Genomic DNA, 16,700 nt, shown 5'->3' on the forward strand with positions numbered 1-16,700 from the left:
AGCCCTTACTTCCTGAGCCCAGGGCAGGGCCTGCCTTTTCTGCTTGCGTGTGTGCTTCTGCTGAGGCAGGTGCCTCGCACAGCCTCACTTTAGTCTTCAGAGTGCAGGTACAGCGGGCACTCATCCCTCGCAGGGAGGTACAGTCCCTCGGCAGACCCATGCCCATGTCCCGCTCGCTGCTGGCTTTGCCCTTTGTTCACTGCAACAGCTCCTCCCACATGGTAACACACAGGGGAGCGGGCAGACAGCAGGCACCTGCCTGGCCAGGTGGGGACTGCAATGCTGCCATGCCAGAGACCTGCACTGCTCCCCTCCCTCCCAAGGAGAGAGCGAAGTGCCTGCTTGCTTTTTTTTTTTTTTTTTCCTAGGGGCTCGAAATCCATGTCATACCTTTCTTCGTTCAAAGAGCAGCTTCTGCGTCTTGGAATCATATTCATTCCATGCTTCAACTTGACGCATTTTGAGCCTGTGGGCCATCAGCGCTTGTTCCCGTTTTTCCTCTCTTAGAGCACGCATATAGTGCTCTCCCTGCAGGTAAGGAAAACACAATCGCATGCAGCATTAGTCTCCGGAGCTTGGGCACAGGCAGGAGCACAGCGACAGGTGGGCAGCCAGAGCTGCTGCTTCTGCCCTGCTCTGGAATCTCCAAGGGGAAACGGGGCTGGGAAATGCCTATGGCGTACCGATGTTGCTGTTTTCTGAGCAGCAAAAGACAGGCGCTCATGGGGTTTAGCCTGTGGATAAGCTGGAGATTTTGGCTTCTTCAGCTCCTTCTCAGACCTCCCATGAATTGGTGGCAGGAATCTGAAAAGACACAGCAGGCTTAGCTTATGGGAGTACACTTGGAGGCAGTTTCTAAGAGCTGGGCTCACAGCTCACAGCTTAGCTCCAGCAGCACAAGGTGCTTCCGCAGGAGGAAGACCACGTCTCCACCAGGACAACAGCTGTCCCTTTGATGTTTCCAGTGCCTTTTGGCATGAGCACATTCACTGCAGCCAAGGGAAACATCTCACTGGCACAAAACCATCTGACTTCCTCCACTTGTGTGGGGAAGAAGGGACAGAATTGTCCCAAGGCCTCACTCAGGCCCCTAGCTGCGGGATGTGTTGTTACAACCCACGCAGACGCACACCATCAGACACGGCCCCCTTGACCCTTTGCACCCACAGCCTTCCCCTCGGGACCTGTGTCATGCCTCTGTTCTAGGGTGCAGAGAGGTCCATGGGTTGGCATCGCACCCAGCTCCTTCCCGTGTCACGAGGAAGGGGAAGACGACAAGGCCTGGAACCCCAGGACACGGCTCAGGGGCTCAGGGCCTCCAGGGCTGTTCCCAGGCCTCAGCTGGACTGGTGCACACTTACTCTGTCCGTGTTGACTTCGTGGCCTTTGGTTCTTCCTTCGAGGCATCTGGTGCCGTCTTACTTGCAGGGCTTTGGCCTTTGACATTCTCTTTCATCCTGTCCTTCAGCTTCTTGTCATACTCCTTTCTCACAATGCTGGAAGGACGTTGGTCACCCTCCAGGAGGTGGTAGACAGGGTTCTGCAAAACCAGAAGAGTCTCCTAAAGACCTGCTGCAAGGAGCTGAGGCTGCCCCTCCCGGTGCACTCCTGCAGGAAATGGCTCTGAGCAGCTGCGGGCCACCCTCTCCAATGGGGTCTCTTACCAACACTTTCAAGGCTGTAGCCCTTGCTCCCTAAGACCAGGGCAGGGCCTGTTCTTTCTGCTTGCGTGTGTGCTTCTGCTGAGGCAGGTGCCTCGCACAGCCTCACTTTAGTCTTCAGGGTGCAGGTACAGCGGGCACTCATCCCTCGCAGGGAGGTACAGTCCCTTGGCAGACCCGTGCCCATGCTCCGCTCGCTGCTGGCTCTGCCCTTTGCTTCTTGCAACAGCTCCTCCCGCATGGCAACGTGCAGGGGAGCGGGCAGACAGCAGGCACGTGCCTGGCCAGGTGGGGACTGCAACGCTGCCGAGCCGGAGACCTGCACTGCTCCCCTCCCTCCCAAGGAGTGGGGGAATTGCTTTCCTGGGGCTTTTCTTTCCTGGGGGCTCTGAATACGTGACATACCTGTTTTCGCTCTCTGCTCCTACTCCGTAGGATTGCATCGTATTCCCCACAAATTTCATCTTCAAGCTCTGCGCGCTTGTGGGCCATGAGTATTCTGTGCCGTCTTTCTTCCATCCGAGCACGCACAGAGCGCCACCTCTGCAGGCAAGGGAAACACAACCGCATGCAGCATTAGTCTCCTGGGGCTGGGCACAGGCAGGAGCACAGGGACGGTGGGCAGCCACATCTGCTGCTTCTGTCCTGCTCTGGAGTCTCCAAGGGGAAACGGGGCTGGGAAATGCCTATGGCGTACCGATGTTGGAGGGTCCTGAGGATTATCCAGGCACTCAGGGGTCCTAGGCTTTGGGTAAGCTGGAGGTGTTGGTTTCTTCAGCTCCTCAGTCCTCCCATGAATTGGTGGCAGGAATCTGAAAAGACACAGCAGGCTTAGCTTATGGGAGTACACTTGGAGGCAGTTTCTAAGAGCTGGGCTCACAGCTCACAGCTTAGCTCCAGCAGCACAAGGTGCTTCCGCAGGAGGAAGACCACGACCACAACAGGGCAACAGCTGTCCCTTTGATGTTTCCAGTGCCTTTTGGCACGAGCACATTCACTGCAGCCAAGGGAAACATCTCACTGGCACAAAACCATCTGACTTCCTCCACTTGTGTGGGGAAGAAGGGACAGAAATGTCCCAAGGCCTCACTCAGGCCCCTAGCTGTGGGATGTGTTGCTAAGTCGAACACAGACGCACACCATCAGACACGGCCCCCTTGGCCCTTTGCACCCACAGCCTTCCCCTCCGGACCTGTGTCGTGGAAAGGCCTGGGAATGCCGAGAAGCCCCTGGGTTGGCATCGCACCCAGCTCCTTCCTGTGTCAAGAGGAAGGGGAGGGCTTCAAGCCCAGGGAACCTCAGAACACAGTGCAGGGGCTCAGGGCCTCCAGGGCTGTTCCCAAGCCTCAGCTAGACCGGTGCACACTTACTCTGCCTGTGCTCTCCTCAGGGGCTGTGGCTCTTCCTGCCTCCCCTCTGGTACCTTTGGGCTCGCACCGCTCTGGCCTTTCTCATTCTTTTTCAATCTCTCCATTAGCTTCTCGTTGTAATCCATTCTCACTTGGAATGAAGAACGTTGGTCACGCTCCATCGGCTGGTGAGAGTTTTTCTGCAAAACCAGAAGAGAGTCTCCTAAAGAACTGCAGGAAGCAGCCGAGGCTGCCTCTCCCAGTGCACTGCTGCAGGAACTGGCTCTGAGCAGCTGCGGGCTACCCTGTCCAATGGGGTCTCCTACCAACAGCCAGCACTTTCAAGGCTGCAGCCCTTACTTCCTGAGCCCAGGGCAGGGCCTGCCTTTTCTGCTTGCGTGTGTGCTTCTGCTGAGGCAGGTGCCTCGCACAGCCTCACTTTAGTCTTCAGAGTGCAGGTACAGCGGGCACTCATCCCTCGCAGGGAGGTACAGTCCCTTGGCAGACCCATGCCCATGCCCAGCTCACTGCTGGCTCTGCCCTTTGCTTCTTGCAATAGCTCGTCCCTCATGGCAACACACAGGGGAGCGGGCAGACAGCAGGCACCTGCCTGGCCAGGTGGGGACTGCAATGCTGCTGTGCCGGAGACCTGCACTGCTCCCCTCCCTCCCAAGGAGCAGGGGAAATGCCTGTTGGGACATTTTCTTCCTGGGGGCTCTGAACGCATGTCATACCTGCTTGTGCTCCATCATCAGCTTTTTCAGCGTTGAGTCATATTGGTTCCATGTTTCAGCCTCAAGATTTTTGAGCTTATGGGCCATCAGTGTGCGGTGCCTTCTTTCTTCTATCTTAGCGCGTACAGAGCGCGCTCCCTGCAGGCAAGGAAAACACATCCGCATGCAGCGTTAGTCTCCTAGGACTGGGCACAGGCAGGAGCACAGGGACGGTGGGCAGCCACATCTGCTGCTTCTGCCCTGCTCTGGAATCTCCGAGGGGAAACGGGGCTGGGAAATGCCTATGGCGTACCGTTGTTGAAGGGTCCTGAGGATTATCCAGGCACTCAGGGGTCCTAGGCTTTGGGTAAGCTGGAGGTGTTGGTTTCTTCAGCTCCTCCTCAGATCCCTCGTAAATTGGTGGCATTAATCTAGAAAGACAGAACAGGCTTAGTTTATGGGGGTACACTTGGAGGCAGTTACTCAGAGCTGGGCTTGCAGCTCACATCTTATCTCCAGCACCACAAGGTGCTTCTGGCAGAGGAAGACCACGACCACACCAGGACGACAGCTGTCCCTTTGATGTTTCCAGTGCCTTTTGGCATGAGCACATTCACTGCAGCCAAGGGAAACATCTCACTGGCACAAAACCATCTGACTTCCTCCACTTGTGTGGGGAAAAAGGGACAGAATTGTCCCAAGGCCTCACTCAGGCCCGTAGTTGTAGGATGTGTTGCTAAGTCGAACACAGACGCACACCATCAGACATGGCGCCATTGGCCCTTTGCACCCACAGCCTTCCCCTCGGGACCTGTGTCATGCCTCAGTTATGGGGTGCAGAGAGATCCCTGGGTTGGCATCGCACCCAGCTCCTTCCCGTGTCACGAGGAAGGGGAAGACGACAAGACCTGGAACCCCAGCACACGGCTCAGGGGCTCAGGGCCTCCAGGGCTGTTCCCAGGCCTCAGCTAGACCGGTGCACACTTACTCTGCCTGTGCTGTCCTTGGTTGCTGTGGCACTTGCTGCCACTCCTTTGGTGCCTTCTGGCTCGTAGGCATTTGGCCTTTCAACTTGTCCTTTATTCTCTTCTTCAGCATATTATCATACTCCTTTCTCACAATGTGGGAAGGAACTCGTGTGCTCTTGAGTATTTGGCAGAACGATTTCTGCAAAACGAGAAGAGAGACTCGTAAAGAACTGCTGCAAGCAGCTGAGGCTGCTCCTGCAGTGCGTTCCTGCAGGAAATGGCTCTGAGCAGCAGCGGGCACGCTCTCCAATGGGGTCTCCTACCAACAGACAGTGCTTTCAAGGCTGCAGCCCTTGCTCCCTGAGCCCAGGGCAGGGCCTGTTCTTTCTGCTTGCGTGTGTGCTTCTGCTGAGGCAGGTGCCTCGCACAGCCTCACTTTAGCCTTCAGGGTGCAGGTGCAGCGGTCACTCATCACCCGCAGGGCGGTACAGACCCTCGGCAGATCCTTGCCCATGCCCAGCTCGCTGCTGGCTTTGCCCTTTGCTCACTGCAACAGCTCGTCCCGCATAGCAACGTGAAGGGGAGCGGGCAGACAGCAGGCACGTGCCTGGCCAGGTGGGGACTGCAACGCTGCCATGCCGGAGACCTGCACTGCTCCCCTCCCTCCCAAGGAGCACGGCAAAAGCCTGCTGGGGGCATTTTTTCCTAGGCTCTCTGAAAACACGCCATGCTCCTTGCTCCTACTCCATATGCATACATATCATTGGTCCCACATTTCAGCTTCAATCTTTCTGAGCCTGTGGACCAGCAGCATTCATGCCCGTCTTCTATCTGAGCGCGCACAGAGCGCACTCCCTGCAGGCAAGGGAAACACATCTGCATGCAGCGTTAGTCTCCTGGGGCTGGGCACAGGCACGAGCACAGGGACAGTGGGCAGCAACAGCTGCTGCTTCTGCCTTGCTCTGGAACCCCCAAAGTGAAACGGGACTGACAAATGCCTATGGCGTACCATTGTTGGAGTGTCCTTATCACAAGCCGGGATTATGGATGACCGTGGATAAGCTGAAGGTGTTGGTTTCTTCAGCTCCTCCTCAGACCTCTCATGAATTGGTGGCAGGGATCTAGAAAGACACAGCAGGTTTAGCTTATGGGAGGCAGTTTCTAAAAGGCGGGCTCGCAGCTCACATCTTAGCTCCAGCAGCACAAGGTGCTTCTGCAGGAGGAAGACCACGCCCCCGCCCGGACAACACCTGTCCCTTTGATGTTTCCAGTGCCTGCTGGCATGAGCACCGGCACTGCAGCCTATGGAAACTTCTCACTGGCACAAATGGCAAGAGCACAGCGAGTCCCCTAACTCCGCCACAACACTTCCCCAGCAGGCTCACCTGCCTTGGTCACCCTGCTTCTTTGCATCCTCCATTCTTTTCTTCTCTGCCCTCTTGGCTAGAGAAACCCTCCTCCGAGCCATCACCACCGGGTCCAGCACACTCACTGCAAGAGAACACTACGATGTCAGCTCTGTGTCTGTGCAGGGGAGCGGCAGCAGCAGAGCTGCTCAGCCATGCCCACCCACACTCATTGCCACCGCTGGGAGCCACCACTCCTGGGGCATTTTATCCCACACAGCTGCCTTCTCTCCCATCCCCCCCACATCAACATTGGCTCTCCTGCCCTGCGAGGACAAAAGGAGAACACGCAGCCCCCTGCCAGGAGCCCACTGGGACATTACATCTTCGGCCACCCATGCCCCAAGGCTGCGGATCTCTTCTGGGCTTGATGCAAATCGGTTTGCGTTGTGGGTCCTTAAGTATAAGCCTGCAAACAGGAAGACACCAGTTGTCAAATAAGGCACTATGTTCCCTTGGTGCCCCACACTAAGAAGCTGCTGGCAGGGTTCTTTGGGAGCCACTGCCGAGCCTCTGGAGGACACAATGGCCTGTGCGAGCTGAGGGGCCCTACAGCCTCCAGCAGCTTCTTCCCGTGCTTCTTATGCCTTACTGCCAGACCCAACACAAGTCCTCCTCGCTGTCCCCTCACACCCTCCCACCGCTCTCAGGGACCCTCAACTGCAGACTGGCCGCTTCATCTGCACTGCCCAGAAGGACTGAGCAGGGGGTCAGCCTGGAAGGCCTCCCAGGAACGAGCTGGTCCTGCCTCACCCTGGCAGGAGAGAAGCATCAAGAAGAGGCTGCACCCAACGCACGAGCTGGGCACCAGCTCCCCTGGCCAGTCAGATGTTATAGAAGAGAAGGTACTCACGTTGGTAGTGTGAGGAAAGTATTTCCACTGATACGAGTATATTTATTTTTGCCGTTGAACGCAAGCATATCCATCATCTTGGGGTTCTGCAATGGGACAGACACACGTCAGCAGAAGCCAAGGATATGTGCTCCTTGCTCCCAAAGGTAGCAAACGTTCCCACTGCTCAGGAACGTGGCTAGCTCTCCAAAATCCTTGCCCCACTTTGTCCTTTGGTGTCATTAGCCCCCAACACAAACAGGCCAAGGTGCTACCGACAGTTTGTGTAGCTCCTCAAGCCTGTCTCACCCAATGGTGAGGCAGGCAAGGAGAAAGCAGTTTGAGAGAGCTTTGACAGCATTGCCAGAGCTGCAAGCTGCCCTGGAGACATGATCCGCTCACCGTGAGAAGAGCTTCACGCATATTGCGTGTGTCATCCACTTCCATCAGGAACTCGGTGTAATAGTTCATGGTGACCACTCTTCTTCGCACAGTAAGAATGCCAATGCCCTTGAAGAAGAATTCCACATCGTGTTTGTCCAAGAGGCCACCAGCGTAGAGAAGCAGGGTCTCGTGGATGCACTGCTCTACTATTTGTGGTCGGAAGTAGATGGCTGCGGCAATTTTCTCAAAGTCCAGCGGATCAATTAGTGTCTCGACTAGAAAACAACCATGAAGGAACAATGTCAGTCCTCACTCAGTTCAGCAAACTCACAGACGAAGTGTGTGCAGCACCCAGCCCTCGCGCGATGCTGTGCCACGGGGAAGGTCCTTGCCAGCTTTGGCCACATCTCCAGAGCACAGCAGATGGGGAACAGAAGGCCAAGGGAAGCTCTGCCACCTGCTACGAGCATCCTGCTAGAGGGTGGGATGAGCTGCAGACGGGGCTGACTCCCAGGGCAGGGGCATGTTCTGGGATGCTGTATGTGCACCCACACTCAGCCTCTCCATGGTGCAAGAGACTTTGCTCTGCCGTGGCACAAGGACGACTGCATGGAGCGAAAGGCAAGGGCTGCAGAGGGAAAGCAAAGCAAAAATCTTCTTACTAGGAATTCTGCTCTCAGCACACTTGAGCTTGTAAAACATCTTCATAAACCTGCAGGGCTTGAATATGGGTTTGCGAACAACCATAGCCCTGCCATCCGCACCAGTGGTCTTCGCTGACACAACGGCAAATGTCCCGATTCCAATATTCACCGCCTGAAAACGCAAGCAAGAAGAGGGACCAATGGCAGTGCTGGGCAGAGCTGGAAGGGTGCTGGGTGACTTGCTGGCCCTGAAGATGGTGCTGTGTGGCCCAGGTCCAAAGGGGCAAGATGGGCCAGGGGCAGGATGTAAGGCTCACCTTCTTCTGCAACAGTTGCCTTCTGATGTATCTGCATGTACTATTCCACACTTGGGCAATTTCTGGAAAGCAAAAGACAGATCCCAAGATGCTGTGAGTTGGCAATGCCCATGAAGTCTGAAGCCCCATAGCCACAGAGGTGACAGTGGTGTGTGATCAAGCTCTGCCTTGCCCTCAACCAGCACTCGCACCGCTGGGGCAAGCTGCTGCACAGCTCCTGAACCTTGCCCAGCTTGCAAGAAGCCCACGCTGTGCCCAGGAATGGCCTGGGGAGGGAGGGGAGGCGTTAGATGCACTTTGGGAAGCACATTGGATGCACTCAGGGCTCTCCTTGCAGACGCCAGGACCCTTCAGAAGACCTTCCCCCGGCAGCCCCAGCCGCAAGCTTTCCACAGCTCATGTCCATCTTTGCAACAACAGCGCTTCCACAAGGGCCCCCCAGGGCCTTACCTTTCCTGGTGAGCTCCTTAATTAATGAAAGGTCCTCAGGCTTCAAGGGGTTGAACAGCAGGTAGTGCTTCATCTTTTCCCTAGCCTTACAGAAGCTGGGAAAGACGTGCTCTTCGTGCTACAAAACTCCCTTGGCTCCTCCTCCTTTTCCTCAACACTTCCCAACCAGCGTTCTCTACCACAGGCTCCCCTCGCCTTCTGCTGCCGGCAGAGCAGCTCCTGTGGAGCAGAGTAGCGCTGGCGAGAGCAGCTCCAACACTTCCCAGGCCTTGCTGGGGAGTGTGGCCAGCACGGCAGGGCCGGTATTTATAGCTGAACCCCATGACATCATCGAACGCGTCACAATGGGATGACACCTCACAGGCCACGCACATCTTGCCTCAGCATGGGCAGGGGTGCAGAGGGAGGCCCCTGAGGGGGCGGTGCAGACACCTCTGCCTCCATCTCTCACCTCAGCTTGTTACCATATGCTCCTGTTAGTCCAGCGCACCGTTTTCTTTGATATACTGCCTCCACCTTTCCAGCACCCCCACGTCCATTGCAATTACAGTTGTGAGGAGGACACATTTTGGACTTCACTCCCTTGTGTGAGGCTGCTTTGAGCTCAGAACTCCACGCAGGCTGAACATAGGTATCACCGCAGTGCCTGTAGAGAATTTGTTCAGCTCACTGCTCAAAACAAGACCCACAGCCTGGTGTTGCCAGAGTCTGCGCAAACCGTGTCCCAACAAGCTGGAGGCTGCAGTAAGGCTCCTTGCCAGTCAGGCCCAGCTTAGTTGCATATGCTCCTTCAAAGTGTTCTTCCAGAGCACGGCTGTTTTCTTCAGGCTGCTTTTGATGTTCAGGTGAATTCTTTGCTTTCAAAATTAAGAGAATCGCGGAACCATAGATCAGAGAGGAATCCTAGATCCTCTCAAGCAGGGCCACCTACAGCAGGTTGCCGAGGAGCATGCACAGGCTGCTTTTGAGGATCTCTGTTGGGGGAGGCTCCACAGCCTCTCTGGGCACCCTGTGCCAGTTCTCTGTCACAGGTGTCCCTTACGCCCGAGTGTGGATGTTTTATTTTGTTTATTAATTTATTTATCAATTTCTGAGAGAAACACTTGACTGTCTCTGCCTGTGTGCAGGTTTCTGACCGGGGAGTGTGAGAAACAAAGATTGTGTTGTTGCAGTAGAATACCACTGAGTGTGGCTGTTTTATTGTTCGTTTGTTTGTTTGTTCTGTTGTTGTTTCATTTTTTTTTCTTTTAATTATTTTTATTTATTTATTTATTTATTTTTCGGAGAGGTACACTTACCTCTCTCTGCCTGCGTGCAGGTTTCTTACTTGGGAGACAGCGACCAAAGATGACAAGAGTTGTTCATCTCCTTAATCTGCTGATCTTATCAGCAAGGGTTAGAGGGAAAATGGGGTGGGAGGGGAGTCGGGACCTCGCTGTGGCTGTTCCAAGGGAAGATGCAGGGTATATAATAAATAACGCTGTTTTTTATTTTGTGCTGTGCTGTTTTACTTTCTCTTCCCATTGAAATCTTATTTTTATGTCTCAAGGGATGAACAACCTTTTCCTTCTTTGATCCTCTCGTATGCTGTGTTTATTCTAGTTTGCCCTGTCCTTCACAACACCGGTCCCATCTTCTCTGAATTTCCCCTGATGTTGCACTTGTGTTTAGGCTGTTAGTTTTCAGGAGGACACATTTGGGACTTCGCTTCCTTCTGTGAGGCTGGGTTAAGCTCTGAATTACACACTTGTTGAATACTAATAGCAGTGTGGTAGCAGCAGAGCATTTGTGCAGCTCAGTACTCAACTCTCTTTCTGCAGGGCTGCACTTCGGCCATCAGTCCCCCTGTCTATATGCAATACCCTCTTCTTGTCTTCCAAGCCAGTCCTTTCATCATGCAATTTTAAGCAGTTTATCAAGCATGATTTCCTCCTGGTGAACCTGAGAAGGCTGGGGGTGCACAGGGAGGTGGGAGGGGACACGGCCAGGACAGCTGACCCCAACTGGCCACAGGGATGTCCTATAGCATGTGGTGTCATGTGGGACAATAACGCTGGGGGGGTTGGCAGGAGAGGTCACTGTTGCTCAGGGACCAGGTGGGCCTCAGTTGGCTTGTGGTGACCAGCTGCATTGTGCATCACCTGCTTCTCTTATTCTTGTTATTGTTTTCTTCTTCTTATTATTTTTTAAACATATGAATCAGCAGAATCTTGAAGTTATAATGTACTTATACATCCATCCATCATTGTTATGTACATTACTGAGCTGTTTGGGTTTCAAACAATAAAGTTTCAAACATCCTAATAGCAGAGGTACTCCAGCCCTTTGATCATCCTTGTGGACCTCCTCTGGGCTTGTTCTAATACATCCATGTCCTTCCTGTGCTGGGTAGAGGCCCCAGAGCTGAACGCAGCACTCCTGGTGGGGTCTCATGAGATCAGAGCAGAGGGAAACAATCACCTCCCTCTCCCTGATGGCCACGCTGCTTTTGATGCAACCCAGGATATAGATGGCTTTCTGAGCTACAAGCACACATTGCTGACAATGTCGACCTTCATGTCAACCAACACCCCCAGGTCCTTCTCCTCAGAGCTGCTCTCAATCCATTTTTCTCCCAGCCTTTATTTGTGCTGGGGATTGCAGGACCTTGCACTTGGACTGGTTGAACTCCACGAGGTTCACAAAAACTCAATTCTCAGGTCTGCCTGGGTCCTTCTGGATGGCATCCCTTCCCTCCAGCCTGTCTACGGTGCCACACAGCTTCATGTCATCATCAAACTTGCTGATTGTGCACTCAGTCCCACTGTCCATGTCACCGACAAAGATGTTGAACAGTACCAATCCAAATACTGATCCCTGAGGAATACCAGTCATTACTGATCTCCACCTGGATATTAAGCTGTTGACTACAATTCTTTGAGTGCAACCATCTAGCCAATTCCTTACCCACCAAGTGGTCCATCTGTCAAATCAAGGTCCATCTGTCAAATCTCTCAAATTTAGAGACAAAGATATCATGAGGGACATGGTATGGGCCAATTTCCTCAGGACCTGGATCCATCTTATCAGGCCCCATGGACTTGTGCACCCTTCCGGTTCCTTAGCTTGTCTTGAACCTGACCTCCTACAGTGGGAGATTAATTATCTCACCCAGTACTGGATGGCTCTGGATGGTGAAGATGCTAGCTTTGAAGCACAGCAGAGACTCATAGTGATGTTCTGGCCACTGAACGTATCACAGTACTGGCTCAACAGTGGGAAATAAATGAGGGAGCTTTTCCTAATCTTATAGATTTTACAGCCTGGAATCAAAATGAGCTCAGAAAGCCAAAACAGTTTTGGTAAGGCTTATGCAAAAGGCTACGTCTGATTCACATCACCCAAGGGAGCTATTTCTTTGGAATATGGCCTGACTGCAGTCATCACTGCCTCACTGCTCTCTGCTCCACATGGAGAGACAATCTCAACCCAAAGTACACAATGTGTATTGTCATCTGTTTCCTCTAAGGCCATATCATGATAGTGATGAACAAATGGAACTAGCTGAAATAAATATCCCCCACATCAGTAAGGCTCTTTTTAAAGGCCTACGTACAGTACCCAAGCAGGTATCTAATTCTAAGTCCTAAACTTACCTAAGGATGCCATGGATGCTCTGGATCCCACAGTTACTGTGCCATACTCTGAAAGAGAAGCTAGGGAGACTTAAAGACAACTTATGTGCTCAATTGAGATATTAGAAAAGCTTCTGTGGTCTGTATTATGCTGGTTTCAGAAAAGATGATCAGCTCATAAAGCTCATTTCTGGGCTTCAGGGACAAAAAAACACCCCTGTGAGGTCCTTTAAGTATAGGTTTAGAAGTTTCTGTTGTTGCAACACACAGTTCATCTGATGTGGATCACTGGCTTTTTTTATTTTTAAATCAAATATATTTCTGTGTCTTCTGCCTGGAGTAGCCATGGTAAGGTGACTGAAGAAAATTACCGTGAACCAGGCATAGTCCCATGCATACAACATTGTAACTTGTATCTCCAAATTTTAGCTGCATTCTTAAAGATACATTTCTCTCCGGGGGGATTCATTCATATCTTAACTGTAGTTAATGTAGGGATGTTTTCTAAGGCAGACGGGGAAGAAGGGAATAAGAGAGGGAAGAAAGGAGGAAGGGAGAGGATGTGAGGGAGGGGATGTTTCTTTATCCCACAAGTGTTTAAAAAGCACGCAGCAGAGAAATGTCTAAAGGCAAACTCAAAAAAAAAAAAAAAAAGGAAAGGAAAGGAAAGGAAAGGAAAGGAAAGGAAAGGAAAGGAAAGGAAAGGAAAGGAAAGGAAAGGAAAGGAAAGGAAAGGAAAGGAAAGGAAAGGAAAGGAAAGGAAAGGAAAGGAAAGGAAAGGAAAGGAAAGGAAAGGAAAGGAAAGGAAAGGAAAGGAAAGGAAAGGAAAGGAAAGGAAAGGAAAGAAAAAAGAAAAGAAAAGAAAAGAAAAGAAAAGAAAAGAAAAGAAAAGAAAAGAAAAGAAAAGAAAAGAAAAGAAAAGAAAAGAAAAGAAAAGAAAAGAAAAGAAAAGAAAAGAAAAGAAAAGACAAATGCTGCAGTATATTGTCCCACCAAATCCATTTTGTCTTACATAATATTGTGAGTATGAATAACAATTGGGAAGGATAGCTTCAGAGATAAAGTGTGTTTGCAATAAAAACTGCTCATGTTTACCAGAAAACTGTAAATTTCATCTCATTAATGAACTCTGGAAAACCACCATGCAGGGTACCACTTATAGCTACAGAAATCAGTTTAGCAGTGAGAACTTCTGTTTACTCATGGTGCAGCAACATCACAATGTGACAGTAACCACACTAGTTGTAAATCCAGTGGTGGAAAATGAGGAAACAGTGTGGACAAATTCCAGAAGCTTGGGACAAAATATCTTAAAAAAAAAGAAAACATATCAGAGACATACAAGAAGTGCTTACATGAATTAAATGCCTACATGGATTGGAGATATATTTAAACAGTCCAACCTCTGACCTAACACTAACCCTTCCTCCACTAAACCATATCACTAAGCTCTACATTTAAATGCCTTTTAAAGACGTCCAGGGATGGTGACTCCACAACTTCCCTGGGCAGCCTGTTCCAATGTCTAACAACTCTTTTGGTAAAGAATTTCTTCCTAATATCCAACCTAAACCTCCCCTGGCGCAACTTTAGCCCATTCCCCCTTGTCCTGTCGCCAGGCACTTGGGAGAATAGACCAACCTCCACCTTGCTACAGTCTCCTTTAAGGTACCTATAGAGAGCAATAAGGTCACCCTTGAGCCTCCTCTTTTCCAGATTGAACAAGCCCAGCTCCCTCAGCCACTTCTTGTAAGACTTGTTCTCCAGACCTTCAACAGCTTTGTTGCCCTTTTCTGGACTTGCTCGAGCACCTCGATGTCCTTCTTGTAGCGAGGGGCCCAAAATTGAACACAGTACTCGAGGTGTGGCCTCACCAGAGCCGAGTACAGGGGGACGATCACTTCCCTAGCCCTGCTGGCCACGCTGCTTCTGATACAAGCCAGGATGCTGTTGGCCTTCTTGGCCACCTGAGCACACTGCTGGCTCATATTCAGCCGACTGTCCACCATCACTCCCAGGTCCTTCTCTGCCAGGCAGCTTTTCAACCACTCATCTCCCAGCCTGTAGCTCTGCTTGGGGTTGTTGTGCCCCAGGTGCAGGACCCGGCACTTGGCCTTGGTGAACTTCATACAGTTGACCTCAGCCCATCGGTCCAGCCTATCCAGATCCTCCTGCAGAGCCTTTCTACCCTCGAGCAGATCAACACACGCACCTAACTTGGTGTCATCTGCAAACTTACTGAGGGTGCACTCGATCCCCTCATCCAGATCATCAATAAAGATATTAAAGAGAACTGGCCCTAGTGCTGAGCCCTAGGGGACTCCACTAGTGATGGGCCTCCAACTGCATTTAACTGCATCCACCACGACGCTTTGTGCCAGGCTACCCAGCCAGTTTCTTGTTGCAGGAAGAACGGCCGAAGTCATGACATACCCCAATATGATCAGATCATGCTCTCTCTTTATTACCCGAATAGCCTGATTCTTATGCCAATCTAGTAGGGGCGTACAGCATCTAACACAAGATTATTGGTCAAAAGCACTCAGACAAACAACTACAAGAAAACAACCCCACCTACAAGAAAACAACCCCCTTGTGATAGCAGTCACGTAGACCTTGTCCTTGAAGAAAGTGCCAGCTGCTTGCAACAATATTTTTAATTCCTCAACTGGGGGATAGAAGAGCGTTGTTATGGCAACTCCTCGTAGTCGTCCTGGTAGCTTGCTTTGCTCAGCTGCAGCAAGTCATGGCCTCCTTGCTCTTTCCAAAATTCCTCAACAGTTTCTAACCCAACAAAGCGTACGCCAGTCCAAGCCAAGAGCAGCCAGTTTCTTAAGGAGAATGCTGTGGGAAATGGTGTCAAAAGCCTTACTGAAGCCTTTCCCCCATCCACCAAGTGCGTCACTTTGTCATAGAAGGTGATCAGGTTCATCAGTCAGGACCTGCCTCTCATAAACCCATGCTGACTGGGCCTGATCGCCTGGTTGCCCTGCAAGTGCTGTGTGATGACACTCAAGATAATCTGCTCCTTGAGCTTCCCTGGCACTGAGGTCAAACTGACAGGCTTATAGTTTCCCAGGATTTACCTTCTTGTAGATGGGCGTCATGTTTTCTAGCCGCCAGTCAACTGGGACCTCCCCTCATAGCCAGGACTGCCAATAAATGATGGAAAGCAGCTTGGCCAGCTCTTCCAACAGTTCTCTCAGTACCCTCGGGTGGATCCCATATGGCCCAATCGACTTGCACACATCCAAGTGCTGTAGCAGGTCACCAAACATTTCCTGGTGGATTATGAGGGCCACATTCTGCTCCCCATCCCCTTCTACCAGCTCAGGGTACTGGGTATCCAGAGAAGAACTGGTATTGCCGCTAAAGACTGAGGCAAAGAAGGCATTAAGCACCTCAGCCTTTTCCTCATCTCTCGTCACAAAGTTTCCCCCCACATTCAGTAAAGGATGGAGATTCTGCTGAGTCCTCCTTTTTCTGTTATTGTATTTATAAAAACATTTTCTGTTATCCTTAACAGCAGTAGCCAGATTGAGCTCCCGATGAGCTTTGGCCTTTCTAATTTTGTCCCTACACATCCTTACAACATCCTTATAATCCTTCTGCGTGGCCCACCCTCTTTTCCAAAGATCATAAACTCTCTAAGCTCTACCCCCAACTCTCTGTTCAGCCAGGCTGGTGGTCTTCTATGCCAGCTTGTCTTTGGGCACATGGGGACAGACCGCTCCTGAGCCATTAAGATTTCCTTCTTGAGGAGTGCCTAGCCTTCCTGGACTCCTCTGCCTTTCAGAGCTGCCTCCTAAGGGACTCTACCAACCAGTGTCCTCAATAGCTCAAAGTCAGCCCTCTGGAAGTCCAAGACAGCAGTGTTAGTGGTCCCCCTCCTGACTTCGCCAAGAATAGAGAACTCTACCATTTCGTGGTCACTCTGCCCAAGACAGCTCCCAAACACCACATGTCCCACCAGTCCTTCTCTCTTTGTGAACAGAAGGTCCAGTGGGGTGTCTCCCTTGGTAGGCTCACTAACCACCTGTGTCAGGAAGTTATCTTCCACACTCTCCAGAAGCCTCCTAGACTGCTACCTCTGAGCTGTATTGTACTTCCAGGATATGTCTGGGAAGTTGAAGTCCCCCACAAGGAGAAGAGCTGACGATTTCACAACTTTTGCCAGCTGCCTGTAGAATTCCTCATCCGTCTCCTCAACCTGGTTTGGCGGTCTGTAACAGACCCCCACCAGGATGCTTGCCTTCTTGGCCTTCCCGCTGATGCTAACCCACAGGGACTCAACCTTATCATTCCCAGTCTCAAGTTCCAAAACATCAAAACACTCTCTAATACAGAGAGCTATGCCACCAC

Source organism: Aythya fuligula, chromosome Z (genome assembly GCF_009819795.1).
Source record: "Aythya fuligula isolate bAytFul2 chromosome Z, bAytFul2.pri, whole genome shotgun sequence".
Classification (NCBI taxonomy): Eukaryota; Metazoa; Chordata; class Aves; order Anseriformes; family Anatidae; genus Aythya; species Aythya fuligula.